This window comes from Lithobates pipiens, unplaced genomic scaffold (genome assembly GCF_037356315.1).
Source record: "Lithobates pipiens isolate NorthernLeopardFrog02 unplaced genomic scaffold, aLitPip1_a1.2 Scaffold_8, whole genome shotgun sequence".
In the NCBI taxonomy this organism is placed as follows: Eukaryota; Metazoa; Chordata; class Amphibia; order Anura; family Ranidae; genus Lithobates; species Lithobates pipiens.
Genome location: NW_027507903.1, coordinates 422,831,227 through 422,846,790, shown reverse-complemented (window position 1 = coordinate 422,846,790; position 15,564 = coordinate 422,831,227). Strand labels below are relative to the sequence as shown.

General features: G+C 42.0%; 1 long non-coding RNA gene across 1 annotated transcript in view; it reads left to right on the top strand.

Moving 5' to 3' along the window:
* LOC143963051 (uncharacterized) overlaps positions 1 to 9,916 on the top strand; it is a 96,282-nt gene extending 86,366 nt beyond the window's left edge. Inside the window, exon 3 of the long non-coding RNA XR_013270867.1 lies at positions 7,853 to 9,916. This is a non-coding gene — a long non-coding RNA (uncharacterized LOC143963051). The remainder of the gene's footprint in view (positions 1 to 7,852) is intronic.
* The last annotated feature ends 5,648 nt before the right edge of the window (positions 9,917 to 15,564 follow it).

Genomic DNA, 15,564 nt, shown 5'->3' with positions numbered 1-15,564 from the left:
TACAACCCTAAGTGAAAATGTCCAAATTGGGCCCAATTATCCATTTTCCCTCTCAGGGGTCATTTTATTCATTAGTGTTATAAGGTCCCTGGTGTGAATGGAGAGCAGATGTGTTAAATTTAGTATTATCACTCTCACTCTCTCATACTGGTCACTGGAAGTTCAACATGGCACCTGATGGCAAAGAACTCTCTGAGGATCTGAAAAAAAGAATTGTTGCGCTACATAAAGATGGCCTAGGCTATAAGAGGATTGCCAATACCCTGAAACTGAGCTGCAGCACAGTGGCTAAGACCATACATCAGTTTAACAGTACAGGTTCCACTCAGAACAGGCCTTGCCATGGTTGACCAAAGAAGTTGAGTGCACGTGCTCAGCGTCATATCCAGAGGTTGTCTTTGGGAAATAGATGTATGAGGGCTGCCAGCATTGCTGCAGAGGTTGAAGGGGTGGGGGAGTCAGCCTGTCAGTGCTCAGACCACATGTCGCACACTGCATCAAATTGGTCTGCATGGCTGTCGTCCCAGAAGGAAGCCTCTTCTAAAAAGGATGAACAAGAAAGCCCGCAGTTTGCCGAAGACAAGAAGACTAAGGACATGGATTACTGGAACCATGTCCTGTGGTCTGATGAGACCAATATAAACTTATTTGGTTTAGATAGAAAGCAAGAAATTTTGGATTTGTATCAGTCTGAATTTCTCAGATTAGGGCATCTCAAGTTTGCTAACACAATGGCTCGAGTTAAGGGACCCAGAGAGGAGAGGAAGTGCCCTATCCTAAACAACCCTTTATTTAACCACCGCTGGAAAGCTCTAATATCAAGAACCGGATGAAATTGCGGATTACGAAAGAGGTGGGTTAATGGGCGAAGTTCAGACGTGAACGCAGGGTTAGAGTAAAGGGAGTCGCATAAGGCCATAGAATGTGAGATGGTAGGTGTTAAATTAGGTGGTCTGCTCTTGTAGGGTCACTAAAGAAGAAAATCTATGGTGTGCCTGGGAGTGGATTGTCTCTCTATGCTGACCCAATCAGGTCTATTACCACGAGCATAGACTATGGAAACTTGAGCTTGTTGGGCTGTCTGGTAGTACCTCCATAAATCTGGAAGGTCTAAGCCCCCTTGAGCTGGCAATCTGAAGAGAACACTCCTAGGACATCAATTGACCTTAGAACCCCAAACAAAATTGATGACTTTGGATTGGAATTTATTAAGGTTGGATTTTAAAATTGGGATAGGTAGAGATCTGAAGAGGTATAATAACCTTGGCAATAAGGTCATTTTAACAGAGTTTACGCTACCTATTCAAGATAGATCACATCTGGACCATGTATCCAAATCAAAACTCAGTTTTTTAGGGAAATTATCACTATAAAGATGTCCCATATCAGCGGTTAGGTTGACCCCCAATTAAGGAAGAGAAGATGAGCTCCAATGAAAGGGGAAATAGTTTTTCAGTCTTTAAAGTAGTGGAGTCAGAATGGTAATGTTTAGTGCCATAGATTTAGACAAGTTAACTTGTAACCCAGAAGCCCTCCTGAATTTATATAGCAGTGTCAGAATGTTTGGTGTAGAAATCAGTGGAGATGTGACAAAATGTATAAGTCATCGTAAAATAGAGCGCACTTATGAGTCTGAGGGCCACACTGCACCCCATGAATATCAGAGGGTTCTTAATCCCAATTGCCAGTGTCTCAATCGCGATGATGAAGATGGGGGGACAAGGAACAACCCTGTTCCGTGCCTTTTGATATAGGAAGTGGGTCCGAATAGTGGCCTTGAAGTCTCACGCATGCGGTCAGCTTGGAATGCAAGGCCCTAAGGATCCCTAAGAAATGGGGTCCAAACACCCTCTTGGAAAGAACCTCAAATGAGTATGGCCATTCCACTGTGTCAAAGGCTTTTTTTAAATTGATGGACAGGAGAAAGCCCTTCTCAGGAGTCCCCCCATCCCAATGTGACAACAGAAGCAAGATTACATCAATAGCTCTCTGTGGAGGAGGCGTGAGTGTTCATCTCCCAATTTATAAAGGATCTGAGCTACATTTCGAATAACCCCCTATAATAACCATGACTGTAAAGTGGGGGGAGAGGGTCTTCATCATAGATGAAAATAATTCACCTTGCCCACATTTAGGAGCATAATAGGGCACAAAGGTGAAGTTGGATCCATCAATGGTTTCTGCAAGGAGAAGAAACCTACCCTCAGGCTCTTTCATTTCTTTTGATAGGGAGAAGGAGGTGTGTCTGAAAAAAATATTCCAGACACACTTCAGTTTTCTCCTCCGTATTAGAAAGATAAAACTGTGGGTATTTATGGTGAATAAAAGAGTGATTATATTGTTTAGGGAAGTGTGTCTCTTGTAGGAAAAGAACATCTAAGTGTTGGGAGTGGTAGGTTTGAAACAGTTTATGATGTTTAATCTGAGAGTTTAGGCCCTGTACATTATGGGAAGCTGTCCGTATGAGGTATGTGGAAGTGTCAGTAGGCATCATGGATCAGAGAGAGATCAATACTCATCACATAGCCGAGTCTTACCATATGAAGTGAGGATGTACCTGATAAATGTAGTAGCAAGAGCACCTGGGTAAAAGGGAACAGAGAGTTACCATATGGGAAGTATCCTTGATGTCTAAAAAAAAGAAGAATATTATTGTGAACTAGAGCAGCATGGTGAAATAAAGAAGAGAAAGAGAAGGGAGCCATAGAGTATCCACCAATTAGAATCCCAAAATTAAGGTAGATGGAGGAGCATGTACACCACTCCGGCCTAGGTCCTATTCAACTAAACAGCTCCCTCAAGGATAAAAACAACCCTCAGGAAGTAAAGACCCCAAATGCACAAAGGTCCCCATTCAAGGCAGTTCAAAACAGATGGTCATAGCAGGATGGGACCAGACAGTACCGTAAGTGAGGCTCGATGAGCAAGAATACAATTACAAGGTTAACCTGTGAGGAAGGACCTGGGGTTGAAAAAGAAAAGCCTCCAGGTTCTCCCTGACAAAATGTGTCATAGTAAACAGTAAGCAGTAAAACTATAACGTACAAACATGTATATAATCAAAATTTATAGGGAAGATAGGGGACTGAATAATTGTTAAACAGCTCTTGAAGGATACTGTAATAAGTATCAAGCCAACAGTTATAATCATGGAGAAATTGGAATTTGAAGATCCTAATGGGCAAAGAATGTAATCAAATAGCCCTAGAGTCTTTGGACCTCTTGGTTTGCTGCTTTTTCCATACTGGGATGACAGGGCTCAATGGAGGAGGCCTCTTGGAATATTCTGAGATTTTGTAGGAAGAAGAAGATGCAGGATCTTGAAAAATAAAACCCAAGTGCAGGAGTAGATATTCCCCATCTTGAATTGTAGAGAAGCTGTGTGTTTTGTTCCAGTAAGTGAAGCTTAGCTTGAATTTAAATGACCGACAGTATTTGGTAGACTTATGTGACAGGATAAGTAGTAGTGATTTGAGAGAGCAGCTTCTCTGGATAGTAGTAGGGGATAAGTCTGCAAACATCTGGACAGGGTGACCCTGGATAGTAAGTTGGTCAGCCTCCCTAGATCTCTGAATAATGTCCTCCTTCACACTATAATAGTGTGATTTCATAACAATGTCCCTGGGGAGGCCATCAGAGGGAAGTAGTTGCAATGCTCTGTGTGCTCTATGCAACTCTAGATGATCTGGTGTGTCTGGTATCAGGTCCTTGATTAGGAAGCGAACTGCCATAGGAACATCTTTAAAGTATTCTAGAAGTCCTCTGATTCTGAAGTTAGAACGCCTGGACCTGTTTTCAAGGTCATCAATTTTCCCAAGAGCAAAGTCCAGCTGATCCTGCAGATCCTGTATACGAGCTGTATTTTGATTAGCTCTGGCAATCGTATGCTCTGCTTTTTGTTCAATGGCCTCTATTCTTGCTTCCAGATTGTGCAGGTCAGCCTGGATAGTTGAGGTAATTTGCGTGGCTGATTGTGCAAGGCCCCTGGCGAGCATGTTAGAGAAAGTGGCCATAAATGTTGAGAGATCAGTGGGATTAACTGCTGGAGTCAGGGCTTGTCCAACAGACAGAGAAGGGCTTCTGTCTATGTCCCCCAGAGGGGTTACACCCTAGTTTTCGATTGGTGACATGTAAAGATTTGTGAGGTGTGTCCGGACTCTTTCTCTTTTTGACCTTGTGTGGAGTCGCCATAATACTGGTGTTTAGTGCTTTGTCCATTTTTGTGTTGAACAGATACATGTGAGGGAACAGATAATACATTACTAGACGGTTTCGAGGAAGATTAAAGTTGAACACAGTACAGATTGGCTCTAACACTGGTCTTATTAGTATGACTCCATTTATATGCCTTTCTTCCTTGAAAGGCATTTTTATCCCGTAGGAATTTCTGTCCCTTTTTGAACAATATTTCCTGTTTTCCTATTTCCAATGTTTTCTCTCTATTCTATATAGATGTATGTGCTTTAAAAAGTTGTAGTTTACCACATAGATTAGTAATGTCAATATCAAGGGTGCTGGACCTTTTCTTGTATTCTTCTATCAGGAGTTCCAGCAAACCAAGTGAACAGGTGTGACGTACTTTTTCCCAACTCAGTTTCATTTCAGAGTCCATATCCTCCAAGGTAGGGAATATATGAACCCTCCAACCAAGGTGTTTCAGATCTTCTTGATATAAATATTGGATGGATCTAATGTGCCAGAACAATAGGGACTTTTTCTAATCTCAGATCTCTGATTATAACTGCTCGTTGTACTATTGGCTATGGTACGGTTGCCCGTCAATAGCACGAATATATTAATAAAGTCCATAGCATGGGTATTTTTTTTTTTTTTTTTTTTTTTTTAATTATTAATCTTTATTAAATTTTCACATTTATACAGACCACATTTTAAAATAACATTACCAGGGTTCAAATACCTCTTTCTTCCCTTCCGAGATCTGAGTTTTAGAGTTCTAGGAAGGGAAGGGGGACATGAAGATACATCCATACATCACATATAATTAGCAAAAAAAAAAAAAGCACATTATCTAAACAATACCATATCCCCCCTTCTCCTACCATCACTATTTTTGCAATTCCTACGTTTTTCCTATTGTTATAACCCCACCCCTCCCTCCCATCCTTTCTATCAACCCCGCCCCCCCTCCCCTCCCCTCTTATATATATATTGGTGCTTCTATCCTACAGTATAGCATAATTGTGTTATAATGATTCCCGAACCTTTAATGTACCCTACCCTACTCCTTCCCATTACCCATCCCCCCTCCCCCTCCCCTCTTCCCTTTCCTATCATGGTTTAAACTGGGGTATGCATCACTTCTATCCACTCTCGCCAGTTCCTATTAAACTCCTTTAAGTTATTTCGTTTTGCATATACTGCCCTCTCCTTACATAGATAGTCATTTACCGCCCTTGTCCAATCCTCTACTGTAGGGGGTAGCTTTGATTGCCATCTCCTAGCTATCATCCTTCTAGCTTGAAATAAACATCTTAGGATTGCCGTTGTTGTTCCCTTCCTTTCTACTTCCTCCTCTCTGTAGCCTAAAATGCACACTATGGGATTTAACTCTATTACCGTCCCAAAGACCCTACTTATTATCTTTACCACTCCTTCCCAGTATCTAAATAATTTGGGACATTTCCAAAGCATGTGCATTAAATTCCCTGACCCCCCACATCTGGGGCAAAAGTCATCTGTTCTCTTACCAAATTTAAATAATTTCTGGGGAGTATAGTATGCTCTATTAATTACCATTAAATGGGAAATCCTCTGAGGAGGAGAGACCGAGACCTTTGGGCATGCCGCTAGGATATTTTTCCACTGTACTCGTGTTATATTACCTAGGTCTTGCTCCCATTTCCCTTTCTCAACCCTCCCTTTCCTCTCACTATTAATCTGTTCACCCAGCTGGGCATAGAATTTAGATATTAATCCTTTAGTGGGTCCTGCTTGTGCTACTGGGTATAGCAAGGGCATTTCCTCCCATGTTAATAACAGATTTCCAAACTGGGTCCTTAAAGCATGCCTCACTTGTATATAGGCATAGAATGAATTTTGTGATATCTTAAATTCTCTTTGCAGCTGGTCGAAGGATTTAATACCCCTGCCGCCATATAAATGGCTTAGCCTTACAATGCCACATTTTTCCCAATCTGCAATTTTTCCAACCCGCCATATTTCCTGTAGCTTCTTATTGTTCCATAGAGGCGTATACTTTGTTATTTCACTATATCCCATTTTTTTTTTAACTGTACCCCATAGCTTTAACATCATTTTTACTGTAGGGCATCTACACTGGAATGAGTCCGCTTCCAGGGTCTCAATCAGGGTACTATGTGGGGAGCCTGTTAATACTAATCTCCCATTTGGGGTTCCTCCGTTCTTCTCATCGATCCCCCCTAGCTGTTGTAATTGGGACGCCCAAAAATAGCACTCCGGGTAAGGGACCGCGAATCCTCCTTCCTCTCCCGGTAGCTGAAGCATCCGCAATCTCAATCTAGCCTGTCCTCCCCTCCATATTAGCTCCCTAAACAGCATCTCGATTTTATCAAACCAGCTTTTGTTAATCCAAATTGGGGCATTGTGTAATATGTATAAAAGTTGGGGCATCCATATCATTTTTATCAGATTGCATCTGCCAGCGACCGAGAGAGGCATTCGTTTCCATATAGCAATTTTTTGTTTAAACTTAGCCAATAATGGGACTAAGTTATGACTTATATATTGCTTAGGATCCCTTGACAAGGTTACTCCCAGATATTTCAACTTATCCACTATTGGCATTTGGGGGGTTCCCAGGGCCGTTTGCTGACCAATTGGGTCCAAAGGGAGACATTCCGATTTTTCCCAATTTATCTCCAGCCCAGTAAAGCCTCCAAACCCTTGCACCAGTCCCATTGCCCTTGGTAGTGAGTATCTCATATCCCCTAAGAACAATAGGATATCGTCATAGCATGGGTATTTTTAGTTTATTAATATATTCCAAATAGGTACACAGACAGCAATAAAAAATAGAGGTTCTAACCCTTCTTCACTCTAAAACAACAACAAAAACTACAGCTATAGTTGTAGATCTGCTTTTTCCTAATTACATTTATGGGCTCCTCAATGTAGTACTTTAACTCTTTAGAATGTATACCCTCTAAAGCAATAAGTGGGGGTTGCTACTTTATACTATTTTGTCTCAGGATTCCCAGATGTGCCTTTTGGAAGGAATTTAAATGGACTGATCAAGCAGCCTATGAACACTTTTATGGTGTGGCCCACAATTCCAGCAAAAACTAAAAAAGGTTAACCCAAAGGCCCACTTCAAAGACATTAGAATACAGGTGGGAATAAACGGGGCCACGTTAAGTGAGGAAAAGAAGGAGCTCTATTATGATGAGACCTACAGAATAAAATGGAAGCATCAAGCTGAATTTCCAGGTATGTGGGCAAACAAACCTCAGGTTTTAGGTTTTATTTTTCTAGTTTGAGTTTAGTTGCCAATTTGGTCTAAAGATGGCCTAATAATTGGCAAACCTGACAATATAAGGAATCTATTTATTAATGTTTTCATTGTTTATTAACACAATTTGCACCCAAGATTTTCTTGTGACAACCAAAAGGGGATTCCCCACATTTTGAAAGGATTGAAGTCTGCCCAATGGAACACAATCAAAAAGGGAAAGGGAAAAACCATTGTCTCCTGCATCCCAATGTAAATCCATCTTGCATGTCAGAAAAATCTGTTAATATCTTTTTAACAGTTTATTTGGTGTTACAAGTATTTTGGACCTCTATGCTAAATGCTATCATTAAATTATACATTTTGTTTTGCAATTAAACACCTTTTTTTTGTTGTTTTTAGATTGGGAGTATTGACCAAACATCAAAAAAGGGACAAGATCTTATTGAACCACCAATACTTTCCATCAACTTCTGAAATTCCTAGCAACTCTATAAACATTCCACAAGCTATTCCAACTACAGGTGTATTGTGTTTCTCTACTATATGTATAATATATTTCTATCTTTCCAGCTACATCACTAGCCTAGTCTCAAAATAGCAACCTAATGGTTCTCTTCATTCCGCCTAAGACCGCCTGCTCTCTAGCTCCCTTGTCGCCTCCTCCCATGCTCACCTCAATGACTTCTCCCTAGCCACTCCAATCTTCTGAAAATTCCTACCCCAATCTTCCTGACTATTTCCTACTCTGTCCACTTTCAGATGATCCCTGAAAACCATTCTGTTCAGAGAAGTCTATCCCGCCTCCACCTAGCAACTGTAGTTTTATTTTCCCTATCAGCTTAACTCCCATAGTCAGGCCTGGATTGGCCACAGGGCAAACTTATCCAGTGAGCCGGGCCGCCGGGCCGCCAGGCCGCAAATCCTTGCAGGGCTCCGCGGCCGCCCGGTTGCCAGTTAAGCTCAACAATCGGCACCAGGGGAGCGGAAACATGAAGGGGGAGGAGCTAGAGGAGACACCTTCAGCCTCTCTGCGGTCACGCGGCCACCCATATAGGTCAGCTGTTGGTGCCGGGGGCATGACTACGAAGGAGGGAGGAGCTAGAGCAGACATCTGCTGCAGACACCTTGGAGCTGAATGAGAGAGAACAAGAGTGTGGCTCCCCCACGTAACCTGAGCAGTGGGGGCGGCAGCCCTTAAACAAACAATCTGCATTAAACTCGACTTTCACAAACCATGCCTTGGAAGCAAAGATGGTGCTTCCTTTCAACCTTCGGGCACTATTACACAGTAAATTGACTGTGCTCCTGTGAGAACTTCAGCAAAATCTGCTTATTTGAGACACATTGGTCACCTGGAGGGAGAGGTGGGAGCAGTTATTTATTCCAATCGATACCTTTCAATCCATGACAACCCCTTATTTGCCCGAAAATATGGAATATACAGCTTTTTTACAGTTGGAAATGTAAAGATTTGACATCAGTGTAATTTCCTTTCCACAAGGACACTCAAATTAAAATCTTACTCGGAACTAGTGTTTGAGATTCACCTATCTCCTCACCATGTATTCCACTACCATCTGCTTAATGACTATACCAAGGCGTGCTACACAGAGAAAGATCTCTTTCCACTATCGGTGGTGGATCAAGCCTTAAGGTTCCTACTCAATATCTTATCTTTATCTAATGCTTAATCTCAAATTTGCCAAGGTATGCTGAAATAATTTTCAGAAAGCTTGGCACAAAGACTTCTCTGATGACACTGTAGTGCAATGTTTCTCAACTCCAGTTCTCAAGTGTCCCCAACAGGTCATGTTTTCAGGCTTTGCATTATTTTGCACAGGTGATTTGATGAGTTTCACTGCATTAGTAATTACCACAACCGTTTTATCTGAGGGAAATCCTGAAAACATGACCCGTTGGGGGTACTTGAGGACTGGAGTTGAGAAACATTGCTATAGTGGATAAGCTTTTTTATCACTATCTCAGAACTTGCAAGTTGATTGAATTGCATCAGCCACCAAATCTTATTAACAAACAGCTACGCAAAATAAATATGTAACAATCGTATAAAACATTTCAACCTTAACTGAATTATTGGTGGATTATTTTTGTTGTTGTTATTTGCAAGTTTGTAGTTTGGAAGTTAATTAGCTTTGATTTATGCTGTTCTGATCTAATATTAACATATGATTCTGGTAGTAAAATATTTTTAACGTATTCAAAATTTGTTCATTCTGTTTTATAGCTTCTCTAATCCATCAAATGGATTTCTCACTTACAGTGCACCTGCACCAGGTGTAAATCAGTAGTAACTTGGATAGAACTGTCTTTATCATCTCATCTGTATGACAAAGATGTTAAAGGTCTTCTTTACCACTAAGGACAATCCTATTGTACATATTCACTCATGATTGCCTCTTTTAAATTATAAATAAATAAATAAATAACGTGCTTATAATAATATTACAGTGCATTTCTTGTTAATAAAAATATTTTTTGGATTGTCCAGACTGTATTTATGTTACCTTTAATCTATTAACAGTGTTCTTTTGTACAGGTCATAATGTTACCACCTATGTCTATTATTACAAACTTTACACTTGACTGTAAGCAGTATGGTGCATGCCTTAAAGGCTGAGCTACCATTACACTATTGGATTGCATAGTTCCCCCAATCAGAAGACCACATAGAAACCAAAACTGACTGCATGTTCAGATCACCTGCAGCCTACTAAAGAAAAACAATTCTTTCCCCCTCCCCTACTTGCAATGATGATTTCATAATTATAAACTATTTTTAAAAACCATCTCTCCCACTCCTCCTACATATTCTGCAAGCCATGTATAAAAAAAGGTTGGCGCAATTAACTTTTCTAATGGAGTCTGGTCAAATGATCCAGCAGCTTTGGTTACCCAATGTACAGGAGTGCTCGACGATAGGGATGAGCTTCGAGTTTGAGTCAAACTCATGTTCGACTCGAACATTGCCTGTTCGCCTGTTCGGCGAACAGTGAACAATTTGGGGTATTCGCGGAAAATTCGAAAAGCCGCGGAACACCCTGTACAAGTCTATGGGAAAAATCTAAAGTACTCATTTTAAAGGCTAATATAATATGCAAGTTATTGTCCTAAAAAGTGTTTGGGGACCTGGGTCCTGCCCCAGGGGACATGTATCAATGCAAAAAAAAGTTTTAAAAATTGCAGTTTTTTCGGGAGCAGTGATTTTAATAATGCTTAAAGTGAAACAATAAAAGTGTAATATTTAAATTTTGTACCTGGGGGTGTCTATAGTATGCCTGTGAAGGGGCGCATGTTTCCCATGCTTAGAACAGTCCCTGCACAAAGTGTCATTTCTGCAGGAAAAAAAGTAATTTAAAAGCACTCGCAGCTATAATGAATTGTCGGCTCCCCGTAATGCAGAGAACAATCATTGAAAGTCATTGATAAAAAAAAAAATGTGGGGTTCCCCCAAATTCAATTACCAGGCCCTTCAGGTCTGGTATGGATATTAAGGGGAACCCCACGTCAAATAAAAAAAAACGACGTGGGATCTCCCCTAAATATACATACCAGACCCTTCAGGTCTGGTATGGATTTTAAGGGGAGCTCCAAGTCAAATTTAAAAAAAAAATGGCATAGAGCTCCCCCTAAAAATTCATACCAGACCCTTTATCCGAGCACGCAACCTGGCAGGCCGCTGGAACAGAGGGGGGACGAGAGAGCGCCCCCCCTCCTGAACCGTACCAGGCTACATGCCCTCAACATTGGGAGGATGCTTTGGGGGTCTGTGACCCCACAAAGCACCTTGTCCCCATGTTGATGAGGACAAGGGCCTCATCCCCACAACCCTGGCCGGTGGTTGTGGGGGTCTGCGGTCGGGGGGCTTATCAGAATCTGGAAGCCCCCTTTAACCACTTCAATACAGGGCACTTTCGCCCCCTTCCTTCCCAGCCCAATTTTCAGCTTTCATCGATCTCGCGCTTTCAGTGATAATTGCACGTTCCTGCTACACTGTACCCAAATTACATTTTTATAATTTTGTTCGCACAAATAGAGCTTTATTTTGGTGGTATTTATTCACGACTCCGTTTTTTATTTTTTGCGATATAAGCGCAAAAAAAGCGGAAATTTGGAAAAAAAACAATATTTTCTTTTTTCTATTTTAAAAGAAATCCAATAAAATCGAATTTTGTCATAAATTTAAGCCAAAATGTATTCTGCTACATGTTTTTGGTAAAAAAAAAATCCGTTAAGTGTATAATAATTAATGTAATAATGTAAAAAACAGCTTATACTCACTGATCATCAGCCGGCTGCAGCGATCTGCTCTCCTCTCCTCAGCGATGACTTCTGTGTGAGGAGAGGAGGAGCCGATTGCCTAGCAACCAGCTGTTTGTTTACATCACATGACGGCCATGATTGGACACAGCCGTCATGTGATCAGGAGGGCCAATCACAGAGCCCTTCTGCCGATCTGAGATGCGCCGTGTCCGGGTGACACGAGCACATCGGGATCGCGCGCACGCGATCCCGCTCCTTCTGAAGGACGTTCCTGAACGTCCTATAAGAAGTAGATGGCTCCCACCCGGCCGTATATGTACATTGGCTGGGTGGGAAGTGGTTAACAAGGGGACCCCCAGATCCTGCCCCCTCATTTTAAATGGTAAGGGGGTACTACCATTTCACAAAGAAAGTGTAGAAGAATGTTAAAAAAGACGCACACACCGTTGAAAAAGTCCTTTATTAAAAATATATTTTTTTTTTAAAAGATTCCAGCGGTAGTAATCCACTCTTGCTATCCAGTGACAGATGATCATCTCTCCGGGGTCCAGCGATGGCTGATCTGATCCAGCGATGGGTGATCTCTCCCTCCAGTGCAGCACCGTCCATCCATCCTCTGTCTCCACTGGCGGAGACACTGCGGGGATCCCGTCAGCCTGACATTTCTTATATGAGGAGGGCGGGGCCACCCATCACCTGACCCCACCCCCCTCTGATGCAAGTGGGAAAGCCTGGCTTTCCCAATGACGTGTGGGTGACCCAGCCCCCTCTGATGTAACGGAAACCTGCATTACATCAGTGGGGGGCGGGGTCACCCAAACATCATTGGGGAAGCATTATTAAAATCACTCTTCCCAAAAAACGGCTGTTTTTGAAACTTTTTATGACAATAACTTGCATATTAACCTTTAAAATTAGCACTTTCGATTTTGAACGTTTAAGTCCCATAGACTTTAATGGGGTTCTAAAGTTCACACGAAGTTTAGGTCTGTTCGCAGGTTCTGGTGCGAACCAAACCGGGGGGTGTTCGGCTCAACAATGTAAATTCTCAAGGAACAGTGATATCACCGTAGGCTCCCATTGCCCCTCCATTGTTGATGCTCCCTTCTCTCCACTGCAACTGCTCACTGACACAGGGGAGATGGAGCTGCTGGATCATGTGACATGATGGTGTTAAAAGAAAGGTTAGTTCAGAAATGTTATTTTTTTCGTACAGGTTATGCAGGATAGGTAGGCGGAAGGGGAGGGAACTAAGAATAGTTAGGTTAGCCTTATCCTCCACTTTAATTTCAAGTGTCTACCATGAGCACTGCCCTCTTCCTCTACTCATGTTGTGATGTGTAAGAGCCATTCTATTCATTACATTGTGAACCCATCACCTTTTTGATGATGCTAGCCCAGGAGGTGTATTCTTCACAGCCTAAGCTCAAAGGAAAATGCTGAATGACGATGGGTGGTGTTCAAACTGAAAGCAGGGCAGCGGGCAGAAGATGGGCTTTAAAAAGGATGCTTAATTCTGTATATTTATCATTAAAATGCATCGATGATGAATTTATTGATAAATATACTTGATGGTAAGATTTTTTGTTTATTGTCCGCCACTTAGATTTGTAGAGAGGTTGAGGGAAAAATAAGCACAGACATTTTTCAACGGATTTCAAACAAAGGGTGTCAAGATATGTACGGTATACATATATAGGAGGGATGCCTCAAAGGTATAGGAAAAAAATGCACCAACACATACCACCTTTTAAGTATACCACTGCCACTAAGGGCAGGGCAGAGGTAGTCTCTGCCAGGCAATCAGGTTAGCAAGGGGTCCAGGCACAGTATGAGAGTATTTATTTGAACACTGTGGATATAGAATTGTAACCATACACTGTCACTTTGCCCTGCATGGACAAGGTAACAGTGTCTCTTTAAATCAGGAGATTGGCTAAACAACATTATAAATCCAACAGTGTCTAAATCAGCATTCATATACTGTATGAACTTCTTCTGTAGCTATTTTTCTGAATAGTAATTATATGAAAGGTAGGATGACACTGTATGGGTGCTATTACTAGATGTAAGCAGGCTGCAAAGTGCAGTTGCACTATGCCAGAGCAGTTGCTCCACAGCTTGGTAAAGCTACTGTATGCTGACTTCCATCATCCAATCACATGCTAAAATGTTTTTTTTTTCCTTGCACGTAATTGGGTATTTTTTGCAAAATGAAGCTTTACCTTATTTACTAAGCTCTGGAGCTACTGCATTTTCAGAGTGTAATTGCCCTTTGTAAGTCCATTTACCTGTAGTAAATCAACCCCTAGAGTCTACCCAACAGAAAAAAGCCTTTGGGAAAAGTTTAAGTCAAGAAAGGTTAACCAGTGAAGGCATCTGGTGGGTGAAGTATTAAAGAAGAGGTCCACCCACCGCTTCAAAAATTAAAAGCCCATAGCTGCAGCTCTTGGGTACTGCCGCCGCCATTGCAGAGAAGGGAACCAGACAGTGTAGCCTTTCAGCTTCACGCTGGAAACCCTACTGCGCATGTGCTCCTCTTCTCTCTCCTATTGGCCCAGCAGCGGGGGAAGGAGGAGGGAGCCTAACAGTGACGTCAAGGGCTGCGGCAGGCTCCCAAAAGTGGGGACGGGATACCTGTGAAAGACAGGTATCCTCTTCCCCTTCCTGCCAAAAGGTGCCAAATGTGGCACTGGAGGGAGTGAATGAATGAATGAATGAAATACTTATATAGCGCACAATGCGAACTGAATCGCCTCTAGGAGTGAGGAATCAGATGGGCGGAAGTTCCCCTTTTGGGTGGAACTCCACTTTAAGGTAAAAAACACCCCACTACTTGTTCCTCCCCCACCTCTTAACACTTTCCTTGAGTCCTCTCTTGATTCAGTAATATGCCCATCTGCGAAAGCGCTGCTCTCTCTTCCTCTCCTCACAGGATACATTGCTGCACCCCATGACCCCTGCCACTGTCAGCCAAATCCTGTCAGGAGAGAGTGGGAGCCATAATGCGCTATGTGTGTCTATAGACACACACAACCCAGCTTGAAAGTGTGCCCCCATGAGTGCCCCCTCAGTACACAGCATTCAAAGAAGAGGGAGAGCGGAGAGTGCTGGCGGGGGACCCCAGAAGAGGAGGTGAGAGGTTGCTCTGTGCAATATCACAGACCAAGGTAAGAGTAACTTCTTTTTTATTTTAGGAAAAAAATTATATTTAGTAGCACTTTAACCAAACCAGTATCCTCCTAAGTTAAATTAGTTGCCTGCAAGCAAGTTCTCACTAGAGAACTGTATTGTGATAAAGTATGAAATAAGGCATATTTCTTATTGGGGTATTTCAATTCCCTAACATTCCAAGAAGTAACTAATATTCTTTTACTCATAAATAAAACAATCAAATAGGCACAAAGCGACAGCCCAAAACATATTAATATGGTCCTCAAGCAGAGAGGCAATTAATACCAAAATTTTACAAACATCTAACAGCACAGGAATAGCAACAATGCTTTCGATGAAATACAGTATGTCCCAGAACTGCCACAGGAGCTACGAAGAAAGGATTAGAGGTTGCCCATTAAGCCCAGGTGGGCAAAGAGAGAGCAGCAATAGCATTTCCAGTAGTAGTAGAGTGACATTCATAGTTATGTTGTTCTGACCACCTCTTTGCACTGTGGCCTTCCCTGGATTGCAAACAAAGCTCTCCAGCTTACTAGAAACCCCTTTTCTACTGTCTCTTGGAGCACACTGCAGCAGAGATCCTGCACCATCTTGGGGAACTCTGCCTGGCATGGTTTGCTTGACTTTAATCTTTCTTGTTATGATGCAGGCAGGGC